We start from the raw sequence: 14,108 nt of genomic DNA on the forward strand, positions 1-14,108 counted from the left end.
GACCTTGTAGGAGCTCGCTTGGCTTGAGGTTAGAAGAGAAAGAGTTGATGGGGATTGTCATCATACAGGGACCCTGGGCACAGGTCACTCGGAGCACATGGGCAAGCCGAAGGTGAGCAAAGGTGTGTGCAGACTAAAGATGGGAGTTGAGTCTAGTTGGCCTTCTGTGACCTAGAGAAAAAGAACTAGCACAGCAAAGCATTCGTGCTACCTTTCCAGGCTGACCATGGAGGTACATCTGCTACCAAATGCAGGAGTAGAGAGCGGCCACAAAGGAGGAGAGAGTAGCCAACAATAGCAACCCAGAGGACACCTCAAAAGCTGTAGCCCAGGGGGGGATCTGCAAGGCCTCCAGGCTCTGCTTCAGCATCCTTACTAACCCCAACAGGCGGTGACATCAGGACCTGAAAGTCACCAAGGGCCTGGCTACCGTCTGAATCACCCAAATGGAGCCGTGCTAGGTCCTGAATGGCTAGTTCTGACAAAGGACCCCAGGATGCAAATCTGGAAGCATTTGCAGCAAAGCCTTGAGAGGATACCACCAAGCCCCTGCAGGCTCAGGGAGTGTGGGTAGGGAGTGGGTACAGAGGTCCTACAGAGCCACAAGGGACCGTCATGTGGCTCCTTGACAGTGACAACATTGTTGGGGTCTGAGTCTGTCCCCTTAGCATGCCCCACACCATGGCTCATCTACCAGAGGAGTGAGGGGCCACAGGAAAGACAGCAGATAGGGTGTGGGCTGCCCAGGAGGGGCCTGTGCTCCTGCCCCTCCCTCCGGTCCTGACGCAGGCTCTGGCCACATCAGGCGGAGCCTCCCTCGGACTGCAGGGGCTGCCCCCTCACAGGGCAGCACTCAGGGACCTCAGCAGCCTGAGGAGCCCAGACCAAGTGGCCCTGGGCCACGGCTCCAAATCAGGACACGACGTTTCACCCCAACTTCTTCCAGAAAGACGGGAGCTGAGGCCCATGCTGGGGTGTCAGGGAAGGTCCGGGACCTGTTGTGGCAGGTGGAGGCCCAGGTTTGACCTGGGAAGCAGGTGCCCGGCCATTCCCCACACTGGGCACCAAGGGCGCTGAGCATTTTCGGCTGGGCTAGTCCACTGTGGAGGGGGCCCTTCCTGTGTAGTCATGCCCCATGCCACCATCCTGGCCTGTGCCACAGATGACATGGACAGTGGTTCAGCAGAGCCTACTGCTTCACAAACCTCCACCTCGGTTCAGGGTTTGGGTCAAAACGTGAGCATGCAGGGTCCAGTGTCAGGAGAGTCCAGGGACTGACGTGGTTTCTGAGCCAGGTGAAAAAGGTGACCGCAGTGACTCTTTTGAATGTGCCTTCATTCGGGGCAAGCCAGAGACGTGACTCCCAAAGGGAAGCAGAAAGAGCAAAGCCCTGTCCCCAATAGCTGGAACGGAGCCAGCCAACAGCAACTCCACATCTCCCCGTCCCCTCCTCGGTTGCTGCCTTTGTTTTCCTGCTTCTTAATCAGGAGGGTCTGGTGTTCCTGGGCCGTCTGGCCATCCTCAGCTGTGGGCCTTCGCTTCTGATCATGCTCTCCTGCCTACACCCGCCTCTCCTGTGTATCTCTGGGAGGAAAACTCTTGGAGAGCCAGGCGTCATCAAGTCTGTGGGGATACACCCACACAGCTCTGAACTGTAAAGAGATCCAGAGAATGCATGGCCGAATGCTTGATTTGGGGGAGACAGAAAAGGGACTGGCCAAATGGTTCTAACGTTCAGCTGACAAGTGCTTTAAGATTACTGAGCTGGGACCTGTAGGTCAGGTATTAAAAAAATCAAGGTACAAGAAGTAAACGCATATTACCTGCATTGGAGCCCATAGACAGGTCCATGGAATGGGGCAGACAACCCAGAAATAGGCCCTCCCTACTACTCATCAGAATCTGTACTGAAGGAGGCATCACACACTAGCCAGGGGACAAATGATCTGATAAAAGAAATGGGGATGTTGGGTTAGCACTCAAGAAAATGATGTATCTTGGATCCTCACCTAACTTGATTCCTCAAGGCAAATTTCCTTTGGATTAAACAGGGTTTGGCCCAAGGGCCAAACTGGCAGCCAAGTATTTTTGTGAATAAAGTTTTATTGGCACACACCCACACCTATTCATTTCTGTTGTGTCTGTATTTGTGCTTCTACACAGAGTTGAGCAGTCAGGACAGAGATTGTGTGGCGCACAAAGTGGAAAATTTTTATTATCTTACCCTTTGCAGAAAAAGTTTGCTCTCCCCTGGATTAAAGAGTTAAACAGGTTAAAAATGCAATGACACACACACTTGCATACAAATAGTTCTCAGATTTCTGTAAGCCTAGAAGTAGTGGAAGAAATCACACCAAAAAAATGTGAAACAGAAAGTGTTTACCTTTTGCATGAAAAAATAAACAGGCAGAGAACATAAAAATTTTAGAATTACTTGCAACAAGCATGTAAAATTGTCACTATCTTTCAAGTATAAATTTATTCAAAACCACAAGAGAAGCACTTGGACCTCAATAAAGGTGAGGAAAAAACAAATTGCTAAAAAAAACAAAAAAGACATATCATTAAAAAATTTTGTGGGAAAATACTCACCCTCACCAGCAATAAAAGAAACAGAAACTAAAGCAGGTATTTTGGAACAAGATAATTATGCCAGATTGCTTATGATAGACTAGCAAGGCCATAGTGAGCCAGCCCTTGGGGTGCCGAAAAGCCCTTCTGGAGAATAATTTGGCAGAATGAGCTTCAGTCTGGGCACCATCCTCGGAACAGGATGACCGTTACCCACTTAGGTGCTCAGCAGAGCTTCACCTATGAGAGTGAAATGAATCAGACTGCCTAGATCTCCACAAATACCCAAATAATTAAGTGAATTACATTCTCTTGAGAGAATATTATTCATCCATTAAAAATTGTAATTACAGCCCCGAGGACCGCTCTGATATATCCTGGGTGTTTGATAAATAGCTGTCAAATGAATGAATGATTATTTGTAGTCCCTTCTTTGCATAGCTCAAGTCCGTTCTTTATTTTTGCAATAAGCACTACTTGCTTTCATAACCTTAAAAAATTAAACTATATCCATTTTGAAAAAAATTATTTAGAAAAGAATTATATTAAATAAAATGCATATGTGAAGTAAAAAATAGATCACACAATTATACCCATGGCATAATTACAGTAATGTAAAAATAAATAACCTATGCAAAGAAAAAGGAGCAGAAATGAATCCAATGAAATGAAAACACTGGCTTGCATTTTGATAATAGGATGGATGAAAGGGCCTTCCTATGTCCTCTACTCTATGTTTTATGAATTTTCTATAGAGAGCATATATGTTAACAGCATTGTTTTTAAATGGAAAAAACCAAACATCAGAACACTATGATTTTTTAAACTCCAGAGCCTCGCTTATCTGTGCAGAGCCACCCGGGCCCCACCAACATGCCCCAGTAATCCAGCCTGAACACGTGGCAGGGGCCTCACCAGAGAAGAACAGGGCCAGATCTGGGTCTCCTCAAGCGGCGGGCTGGGGCCACTGGGGTCGGCATGCGGCCAGGCCAGGCTGGGCTTCCTCACTGTGTGGTGGGCTGCTCTCTCTCATCTGCCTCCCCCATGTAGAGGGGGCACCTGGGCCAGCCTTGGTGGGTATGGCAAAGGGCCCCAAACTCTGCAGGCAGCAGACAGGCTGCACCAAGGCATCTACAAGTGCTTAATCCGCTCCCTTTCAAGGAGCCACGGGGTAGTAGGTATGGGAACGGCCTCCAGGTCTGTGTGAGGACGTAGGTCTACAGTGGCTCTAAAGCAACACTGTGACAGAACCTTCGGAGTGATGGAAACGTTCTCTATCTTCACCATCCAATACAGCAGCCACCAGCCACATGTGGTTACTGAGCACTTGAAATGTGGCTAGTTTGACCGAGGAACTCAATTTTAAATTTTATTTAATTCTACTTAAATCACCACTTGTGGCTACTGGCTACTGCACTGGACTGTACAGTGTTGAAAGTGCCTTGAGACCGTGGCTGAGGTGTCTCTCAAGTGCCTCATTTGAATAAAAGGGTCCCCCTTCACTGAGGGGACCCATGTACAGAACACCAAATTAGGCCCAGAACCCCTTTAAACAAGGCATTCTCCAAGGATCTGACCGTAGCATCTCCTTCGTACAACTCTGATTTGGACCCAAATCTCTGAAAACCTCTTATGCCCCAGTCCCCTGCCGGTCCCTGAGGTGGGACTCAGGACGAACCTCAGCCCTTCCCTCCCACATCGTCCTGTGGCCCTGGTTTGGGCTCTGCCACCTACTGAGCCATGTACCCTTGGCCTCCTTTCCTTCCCAAGTTTGGGCAGTCCAAGATGCCTGGCCTTGGATCCTACATCGAAGGGCCTCTTTCCCTCCGTCCTGGTGACGTGTGGGCTCAGATCCTGCTCTCCAGGCGGCATTCCCAGGCCCACTTCCAGCACCTCCCACCCAACAGAAGGTGCACAGGCAGGGGAGGGCTTTCCAGCCAGGCGCCACTTGGCCTGGCTTCTGCCAGCTTAGCCAGGACAGGGAAGAGAGAAACAGTGAGGAGCTGGGACCCCAGATAAAGAAGTAGCCTTCTGGGAAATGACAGCGGGAAGAGAGGAGACATCTGCACATTCCAGGTCTCTGCTTGCCATTCCCAGCAAAGTCACAGCCAGAACTCGGCATTTGGGCCCATCTCACAGATGGCACTGGTGAGGCTCCAGGGCAGCAAGCCTTCAGTTAGATTCAAGTGTCTGCCTTTGGTGTCACAGCCCAGGTCCCCATCTATCAGTTTGTACTCACTGAGACTGCCCCCTCATAGAGATGCACTAGAGGGGCCATGCAGAAGACTTACTGAAATGCAAGTCATTCCCCAACTTGCTTCAGATTGATATAAATCCAGTTTGTCTATTTTTCTCAGTGAGTACATGGGGGAGGGGGCACAGGAGGCTCAGCTTCTGAGCTGAGGGGTCTTTCCAGGCCTGGAAACACCCTCAACAATCAGCTCATGTGCACAACACGACATTCTGCTGATCTCAGAACGGACTTCTGGAGACTATGCAACCAGTGACTACATGCACAGACCAGACTCAGGAGCCTGATGGCCTGGCTTCCCATCCTGGTGTTAGCATCCACTGACTGTGTGACCTTGGGTAAGTTGCTTAACCTCTCTGGGCTTCAGTCATCTCATCTGCAAAGTGGGGTTAGTAAGAGCCCTTGCTTTGTTTGGTTGTTGTTTCAATGAACTGAGGGGATGTTTGTGAAGCACTGAGAACAATGTATGGCACAGGACGAGTGCCAGGATTATTATCCGTTATTACTTAAAATATTTGATGTGCTAGGAACCTCTCATAGAGACAGCAGCCGTCAGTTAAAGACACACACACCCTCAGTTTAAAATCAGAAGAGAGTGCAATGGGCATAGCCCACATATGTGTTGACAACTCACTTTGTGAGGTGGGAGGAAGGAAGCTGGGCCTGGATTTGCTGGTTTCAGGTGTCCCCATTGAAGGTCAACTCTCAAAGCCCCCAGTGTCCCAGGGCGCTCTCATCTTGTCCACCAGGGAGGCAGGGGGAGAGTGGAAAGGGGGGCTAAGCTGACCCTGGCACCCTTCGGCTGCCACCCGGGGCTAGGGGGCGATCTGGGCTGGAGAGAGCTCCCTGACTCACTGCTGGGCATCTCCCTGCTTGTTGGCAGATGATTCAGCCTCTGAAGCTCCAGCTGGGAATCCTGAAATGTCATCGGAGTGCACTGAGACCCCTCCCCCCTCCCAGGTCTGGAGAGGGAAGGGACTAGGCCAAGGTCACAAAACCATCCGTTCCAGAGCTGGCAGCAAACCCAGGAGCTCCCCAAGCCTCCTTTACCACTCGCGGGCCTGCTGCAGCACCTCTGTGCCTGTGGTTGTAGCTCTCTCCTCAGCCCCAGTGCTCTTAGCCTCGGGCTTCCTTTCCCACAGGCCTGGCTCTCCTTCTGGCTCCATGCAAAGCCCTCTCCCACGCCGCCCTAGTGCCATCTGCCTGCGTTATCCCCCACACGTCTGTGCCAGAGCTGCCTGCCCCTCTGCTCAAACTACCAGGCAGCACTGGGCATGGACCAGGTTGATCTGAGCAGGACTGGCTGTGCCCTTGGCCCTCCTTCCCCTCGAGGCTAGCAGCAGGGACCATCAATACCCTGGGGCCACAGCTGCCCAGCCCTTTCCAACACCCTGGGACCCTCTGCCAGGTCTCAGCCAAGGCCCAGCAGGGACCCAGGCAGCCCCCAGCCCACCCCTTGGAAGGCTAGTTTAAGCCGGGGTTCCTACTGCCCAGGTCTGAATCCCAGCTCCTCTCTCATGAGCCCCATGGCCTTCGTTTACCTGTCTGTGAAAGGGGACAATGCAAACAGTATCTCACACTTGGTGTTGATGATGAGACTGAGCTGAGGGTTCAGGAAGCCTCAGCTTAGAACTGTGCCTGGGCCCATCTATCTGCCCATTCAGTCAATGCGGGGTCAAATCTCTTCCCTTCTCAGGTCCTCAACTGCCTCATCTGAAAAATGGGGCCAAACACCCAGGCCTTGCTTCCTCATTGGGTGATTCTGCAGATTCGGTAAGGTCAAGGTCGTGAATGTGCCACACAGAAACCTGTGCTCACTTGGAGCCACACCTGGGTCTGGAACGTGATTAAGAACTGGCACATATTAAGAATTAGTCCCTGCCTTAAGATGATTTCAATCAGTGAGGGTGACAGCAGGGCTGAGGGCACAGAGCTAGTGGGCAAATGAGGGGATGCCTACCAGGCTGGTACCCAAGTTTTTGCACAGAGCCAGGGGAGACTGAGAAGGCCAGGGTCAGGCTGAAATCAACCCTGCAGCTGTCAGGGACCCACTTGAGGGTGCGAAAGAGGCCAGTGGACTCATCTTTGACATATTCAGTGGCCCCACTTCTCCACCCCAGTCTGGGAGTGTCAAGTGGCTGGTGCAGGGATGCTAGCTAGCCCTGCCCCTGAGAAAGATTCCCTCACTCTCTCCCAACCCTTCACCCGGGCCCTCCCTCCCAAGGGGCTCTCCCAGGTCCCCTTCAGGCCCCCACCTTGCCTGCCACCCACCCTCAGCTGGCCTGGCCACTCACCCCTGCAGAGCCAGCAAAAGGAAGGAAACGAGGTCGTAGAAAGAAAATCAGAGCACTGTTCAAGGGTGAGACCCAGAGCTCCCTCATCTGAGACCTTGCCTCCCTCCCCCCCCCCCCACCCCCACCCCGCCCCCAGTACTCCAAATTCCTGAATCCTAAACCCCTCAGAAAACTGAGGCCCGGACAGGAGAAGCCTTTTGGCCAAGGTCACACAGGTGAGGAGGGCGAGGACAGACAGCTGTGCAAGAAGGGATGGAGAACAAGTCACCCAAGTGTGGCCAGAGCGGCTTGCCATTCGCACCGCCAGTGCCAGCGGAAGGGTCAGCTAGGTGTCTGTGTGGGCGTGCAGGGACAGTATGGGAACGTGTGCGGGTTTCTCAGACCTTGTATCGGCGAGAATAACAGTGTGAGGGCGCGGGGGAGGGGTGTCGCGAAGCTCGGAAGGTGCGTGCGCGAGGCCAGCTTGGCCCAGGCCCCACGCCGCGACTGTGCACTGCCGAGACCCCGCCGGCAGCCCCCTGCGGCCCTTTTCCCCAGACGCAGATGCGCGTGCGCGCGGGATGCGGGGCTCAGGGTGCTGGCTGCGGGGCGCTGCCCGCCTGGGGCTGCGGGGTGACGCGCGGACGCGGCGCCGCAAGGACACGCAGGCCCCACGCGGGGTGCAGGTGTCGCGGGCAGGGACCCGCGTCTCCCCACCTGCCAGCCTTGCCACCTGCCAGGCCTCCCGCCCCGCCCGCGCCCACCCCGGGACGCCCGTGTGCCTCAGGGCACCGCTTACCCGGTCATGGACACGGCCGCCGCCGCGGCCTCGGCTCCGGAGGGCACTGCCGCGGCAGGCGGGCGCCCGGCGGGCAACGATCCGCTCCAAGGACGGAAAGACCCGGGCACAGGGCAGCCTGGCCGGCGGCGCGGGTGCGACCCTCAGCGGCTGGCGAGGGCTGCGGCCGAGTGCTCCCCACGCTCCGCACCGGAGGCGGCGGGCGACGCGGCGCGCTCGGCTCCAGCCGCAGCTCTGAGCGCGGAGGGAGGGAGGGAAGCAGGGAAGGAGGGAGGGAACGCGGGGGGGGGGGAGCGGTGGAGGAGGAGGAGGGAGGAGTGATTGGGCGCGGGTGGCGGCGCGCGGCGCGGGGACCGTGGGGCTCTCGAGCCACGCGCCTGGTGCGCGCCCTTCTGTCCCCCAGGACGCGCAGAGCGCCCACCCTCCCAGTCTGGCAGTGCTCCCAGAGGGCGCTGGCCGATGGGGTGGGCGCGGCTGGAAACTGGGGGCCCTGGCAACTGGGAGCGCAGAGAAAGAGCTATGACCAATCGACTAGGGCACCAGGCTGCAGCTTCCTCTCAATACCCCTGCCTTCTAGATCTGTCTCCCTGAAATCAAGCGAGATGTGGAGCTGGGTTGCTAATATGGAGTGTGGGGTCCATGGGCCCCTACCCAGGGCGGAGTGGGAAGTGATCATCCTGAAACTGCCTTCTAACTGTTGGGAATGCAATATCTAAAGGTGTTTTCGGAAGGGAAGCTGGAGTTTCCAACAGATTTTCAAAGTCGGTGATCACAAAAGGTTATCACACAATCCCTGTTATACGGAACACAGAGAAACACTGCACACAGGTGGACACCAGAGACAGACACAGAAGGACACAGACATTCATGGACACAATGGAGACACGAACTCCAATGCAGAGAAGACCATAATCACAAATGCATATGCACATCGTCGGTGGACAGAGACTCAGGTGTGTACCCATGGACACCCAGGCAGGAGCTGGCTGGCTTATGCCACTCTTTACATCCCCAATCTTCCCAGCTCCAGGGACAGTTGGTTCCTCAGAACTCACGTCAGGCCTTTGCCACCATCTGTGAGCAGAGAGTAGAAGTGCATGGGGGTGGGGTGGCACCGGAAGGAGGCTCGCTGTGTAGGCAAGAGAAGTGACAGGCCGACAGTGAGCATCACCGCCCTGGAGCAGGCAGGGTTTAGAGCCTGACAAGGTGGCCCGGACACAGCCACAAATTCTTTCTCGTATTGCACAAATGGAGCCCCAGGGTGTCCTATGTGCCAGGTCTAGACAGGGCGCTGGGGGCACAGCAGGGACCACAAAAGAGGGAGCTGGCTGGCAGGTAGAGAGTAAACGCATGGTTAGGCAGTGAGGGTGCAGGGCCAGGGAGACCATCGGCTGCGGGAGAGGAGAGGAGAGGAGAGGAGAGGCGGTGCTGAGAGCAAAGGAAAGACTTCTCTGAGGAGGCAGCCCTGTGATGGAGACCTACAGGACACAAAAGCCCCGCAGGAGATCTTCCGTGGCCAAGGGACTGTCGCACCCCCTACAGTCTGTCCCTCCTGCAGAAAGCAGCTGGTTCCATGGACAGCCTTTGAGACCTGACACCTCTCCGTGCAGGCAGAGGTCACACGCACACTCACACACGCTCACACACACACACTCACACACACACGCTCACACACGCTCACACACGCTCACACACACTCACACACGCTCAACTCACACATGCTGCCACACGCTCATGAATGCTCACACAATCATGCACGCTCACTTACAGATGTTCACACACATTTACTCACACTCATGCTCAATCACACTCACACATCTACACACACAGGGTCACAGGTACATAGCTTACACTCACACACACGCTTAAATCCCCACACATGCTGACACATGCTCATGCATGCTCACACACTCACATAGCTCACGCATGCACAGTTACAATGCCGTTATTGACACACCGCCACTCACTCACAGCATACATAGTCACGTGCTCATACACACTCGGCCACACACATTTTTAATCACTCACATCCACACTTACAGTTACTCATGTATATTCACACTCACACCTGCTCAGTAACACAGTTACACTCTGTCGCACACACATATACACTCATCATAAGTCTCACATAGACTCACACAGCTATTCATACTTTTTCACACAGACTCAAGCAGTTCACACTCCTTTTCACATACAATCACACATTCATTCACACATGCTCACTCAAGCACACACTCTACTTGCAACCCAATCCCAGCCACTTTCCTGGGCATTTGCTCTTTGAGAGTGACCTGGCTGTCGTGCAGGAAGAAGGTACCCCAACACAGTGGTTCAGCTGTCGTGGGCTTAGCCCCCCATGGCCCACAGAAGCCCCAGAGCCTGGCCTACCTAATCCACTGTGCCGAGATAGGAAAGATAAAAGCTGAAGCCAACCTCCAATTTATTACTTTGATCTTAGCCAAAAGGCTGAGAAGTGACAACCCCTGATTTCCTGGATACCTATCACAGGCCCTGTGCTGGCCATGGAGTCTCCTGTCATTGTGTGAGAGCCAGCCACCTTGGAGTTGTTCTTCCTGCCAGCCCACACTTGGAGGGGCCCCAGATGTCACCTGGAGCCAGTTGTGAAGCTAGGCTTTCATCCTGGCCAACAGATGGGATGCCAGCTGCCCCTGGGCACCCATATGATGGGAAGGGAGCTCCAAAGGACGGGAGCGCCTCCTGAGAGCACCAGGCCTCCCGTCCCGGCCAGGTTCAGTCTGGGTCCCCTTCTTGGTCTCCCACAGTGTGGCAAGCTTCTTGGGCACGTCCTCCCATCCTAGACCTGAGGGTCCTGTCTCTAGAGCCAGAGGGGGCAGGGGCAGGCTGCTTCCTTGGGCAGGGGGTACACCCCGGGTGATAGCACACACCTCAGTTATCAGCCAGCCTCCTAACAGACATGTGCGGGCAGCTCTGGGAGGACAGGTATGAGAAATGGGGGCTGAGAAGGGAAGGGACAGACCCACATGTGCAGACTTGGAAGTGGTTAAAGGAAAGATAGAAGACTCCCCTGGGGCAGTGTCATTGCCTTCCTTCAGAGACCCAAGCAGCTAATGGGCTAAGGGAGGTGATGGCCCCATCCAGGTTGTCCCTGGGGGCATGTTCATGTTCCTGATGGCTGCCGTCCACATGGCAGCATTAGCACCAGCATGTGAAGTCAGTCCTGCCCCCAGAGCTGCGAGCCAGCTGCCATGGCTGGGAAGTTACGTGCAGGCCTCTTCTCTTCCTGTGCTCAGCACAGGCCCCCTCTTGATGGGAGGGAAGAAAAGTTTGAGGTAGGGATCACCTACCAATGTCCTTGTGCCTCTCCCTTCTGGCCTGGGGGCACTGCCCAGAGCTAGCCCAGGTAAGAGTGGGCTGTGCCACATGCCCCTGTGATGAGGCCCACCAAAGCCAAGGCCAGCTGGCTAAGGAACAAGGTATGTATGTAGCATTCAGGAGGGCTGAAGGCACGGAGTCGCAGCCCTTCAGGATAGCATCAAAGCCCTCAGTCCCTAGCAAACAGCAATCTCCGAGCATCTGATGGGCCAGGAGAGGAGACGGTGTGGGAGTGGGGGAGCCTCCTGTGTGTCACTGATGGCCCTTGCTCATTGGCCAATCCCTCTTGCTTTCTCCATCTGAGCAGAGGTGGGTGGGGAGAGCTTCTCTAGAAAATTCCTCCTCAGATCAAAGCCTGTCTTCTTGCACTGGAAATGCTTAGGGAGCAGCCCCAGGGAGGCCCACAGCCAGGGCTGGGGCTGTGGCAAGGGAGGAGGGTTGGCCTCGTGGCCTAGCCCTCTCTGCCTCTGTGCACCACCCTTCATCCCTTTCTTCCTGTCTTATCTCCGGTCCTCATTGTGCCCTTGTCTCCTACTGCATCTCACTTCTTCATTGTCCACAGCTCCTGCCCACTGTCTCCTCCCACTCCACTCTGATACTCTCAGCCTGAGAGACAGCTGAGCACAAGAAGCCTGCTCTCAGCCTGTGCCTCTCACACACTGCAAAGGAGCCCACTCTTCCTTTTATTGTGTGTGACAGAGACAGAGAGAGGGACAGATAGGGACAGACAGACAGGAAGGGAGAGAGATGAGAAACATCAGTTCTTTGTTGCAGCTCCTTAGTTGTTCATTGATTGCTTTCTCATATGTGCCTTGACCGGGGAAGCTACAGCAGAGCGAGTGACCCCTTGCTCGAGCCAGCGACCTTGGGTCCAAGCTGGTGAGCCTTGCTCAAACCAGATGAGCCCGCGCTCAAGCCGGTGACCTCAGGGTCTCGAACCTGGGTCCTCCACGTTCCAGTCTGACGCTCTATCCACTGCGCCACCGCCTGGTCAGGCCACTCTTCCTTTTCCTCCTGGCCCATAACCCCTCTCACTTCTGGCCTCCAGCCCTCTTCAGCCCTCACTTTCCTCCCCCACTTTCTGAATGCTTTCTTTCCCAGGTCCTCGGGCCACCCCACCACCTACCTCTGCGGGCCTGCAGCTGCCACCCGCTTCGCCCTTTCCTGGTTTTCCTCCTGCCACTTTTGGTGTGGCTGTCACAGCCTTCTCTAGGGACAGCAATTCTTCAGCCCAGCCTTGAAGTGAGGGAACCTCTGGTTGGGCTCCAGGTCCCTCCATTTTTTGTGCGTCCACTCTTTTTCTGGCTGAGACCATGGATCTCCCCTCCCCCAAGGCCTTGAGGGCCGTCAGTGCTCACCTGCAGCCTCACGGCAGGCTGAGACGCCCCCAGAGAGATGTGCGAGTTCTGCCCCCTGGAACGGGACTGGGACCTTATTTGGAAATAATGACTTTGCAGATGTGGTTAACTTACTGGTCTTGAGATGGGGAGACCATCCTGAATTGTCTGGATAGGACTTAAATGCAGTGACAAGTGTCCTCACAAGAGGGAGGCAGAAGAAAAGGAAATTTAACAGGCACAGACACAGAACAGCAGGCCATGTGAAGATGGAGGAAAAGACTGGAGTGATGCAGCCACAAGTCAGGGGACGCCTGGAGCCACCAGAAGCTGGAATGGGCCGGAAGGACCCTCCCTTAGAGCCTTCAGAAGGAGTGTGCCCCTGCTGACACCTTGATTTTGGACTTGTGGCCTCCAGAAACACGAAGGAATCAATCTCTGAAGCCACCAGTTTGCAGTCCTTTGTTACAACCACTCAAAGAAATTCATAGCAGCCTGGCCCTGGCCCAGGCCTGCAGCACACCTCTCTACAGGCCTTCCAGATTCTGGGGCTTCATAGATTTCACCCCAGAGGTTCTGGAAACCCAGGGTTGCATCTCCCAACAGCTCAGGGCTGGCTACAAGGAGGTGGTCCCTTGAGCACAACCCCCTGTTGCCAGACCAGCTCCAAACTCCAGGCAGTCCTGCCCTGCCCTGGCAGCCCATGGTCAAAGAGCACTGGGGCCCTTGAGTGGGCAATGGCGCCCTGCTCCATGTGTCCAGAGTGGAGCCCGTGACTGGAGTCCAGAGCCCATAGGGGCGGAGCCTAGAGACCACAGGGGGATCAGTCGTGGATGAACACTGCACCCTAAGTTCTCAGAGCAGTCCTTCCACTGGCCCTTTAGGCTCTGCAAAGAGGGGTTGTCTCTCTGAGGTGCCCTGTCCCCATCCCTGGCCATGGCCTGTGGATACCTGGCTGGCTGCCCCTCTGACAAGACCTGACTTGTCTAAACCTAAGCAGTGAATTCGGCTTAGTCTCCAGCTGGGTCCTGCCACATCCAGAAGGCACCTGACCAGTAATAAGTACTCAGAAATGTCCCCTACCCCAGCTCCATGTCATTCCGAGTCTGATCCTTGGCGGCCTCTCCGTTCACGGGACTGCCCTCCCCAAGGGGGCTGTTCCCGTGCCTTTCACTGCCTTGTGTGTGCGTGTGCCGGTGCACGCACACGCGTGCCAGCCCAAGCTCGCCCTCTGGCTCAGACCTTCCTCTGAGCTGCATTTGCATGCCCATGACTCCTGGGGTGCTCCTAGTCCTCGGGTAACATTTCTCTAGGGGCCTCAGACCTGGAGGCCCCACACTCCCACCCTGCCCACTTCCTTCTTCTCACCTCCCGAACAATCTGCCACCAAGTCCGGGAGTTCCTACTCCTCCCAAGGTCAGGCTGGAACGTGACTGCTCCCCCACCTTTCCTGCGCTTTCTACCTGAGCTCCCCTAAGCCCACCGCTCACCTATAGCTCAGCGTGCTCATCCCAGCCCTCTGC

At 55.0% G+C, this 14,108-nt stretch overlaps 1 protein-coding gene across 6 annotated transcripts in view; it reads right to left on the reverse strand.

Moving 5' to 3' along the window:
- ATP2B3 (ATPase plasma membrane Ca2+ transporting 3) overlaps positions 1–8,109 on the reverse strand; it is a 75,089-nt gene extending 66,980 nt beyond the window's left edge. For all 6 annotated transcript variants that reach the window (XM_066250395.1, XM_066250393.1, XM_066250394.1 and 3 more), the window contains exon 1: positions 7,895–8,109. The gene's annotated coding sequence lies outside the window, so the exon portion shown is untranslated. The remainder of the gene's footprint in view (positions 1–7,894) is intronic.
- Between the last annotated feature and the right edge of the window lie 5,999 nt (positions 8,110–14,108).

This window comes from Saccopteryx bilineata, chromosome X, assembly GCF_036850765.1.
Source record: "Saccopteryx bilineata isolate mSacBil1 chromosome X, mSacBil1_pri_phased_curated, whole genome shotgun sequence".
Classification (NCBI taxonomy): domain Eukaryota; kingdom Metazoa; phylum Chordata; class Mammalia; order Chiroptera; family Emballonuridae; genus Saccopteryx; species Saccopteryx bilineata.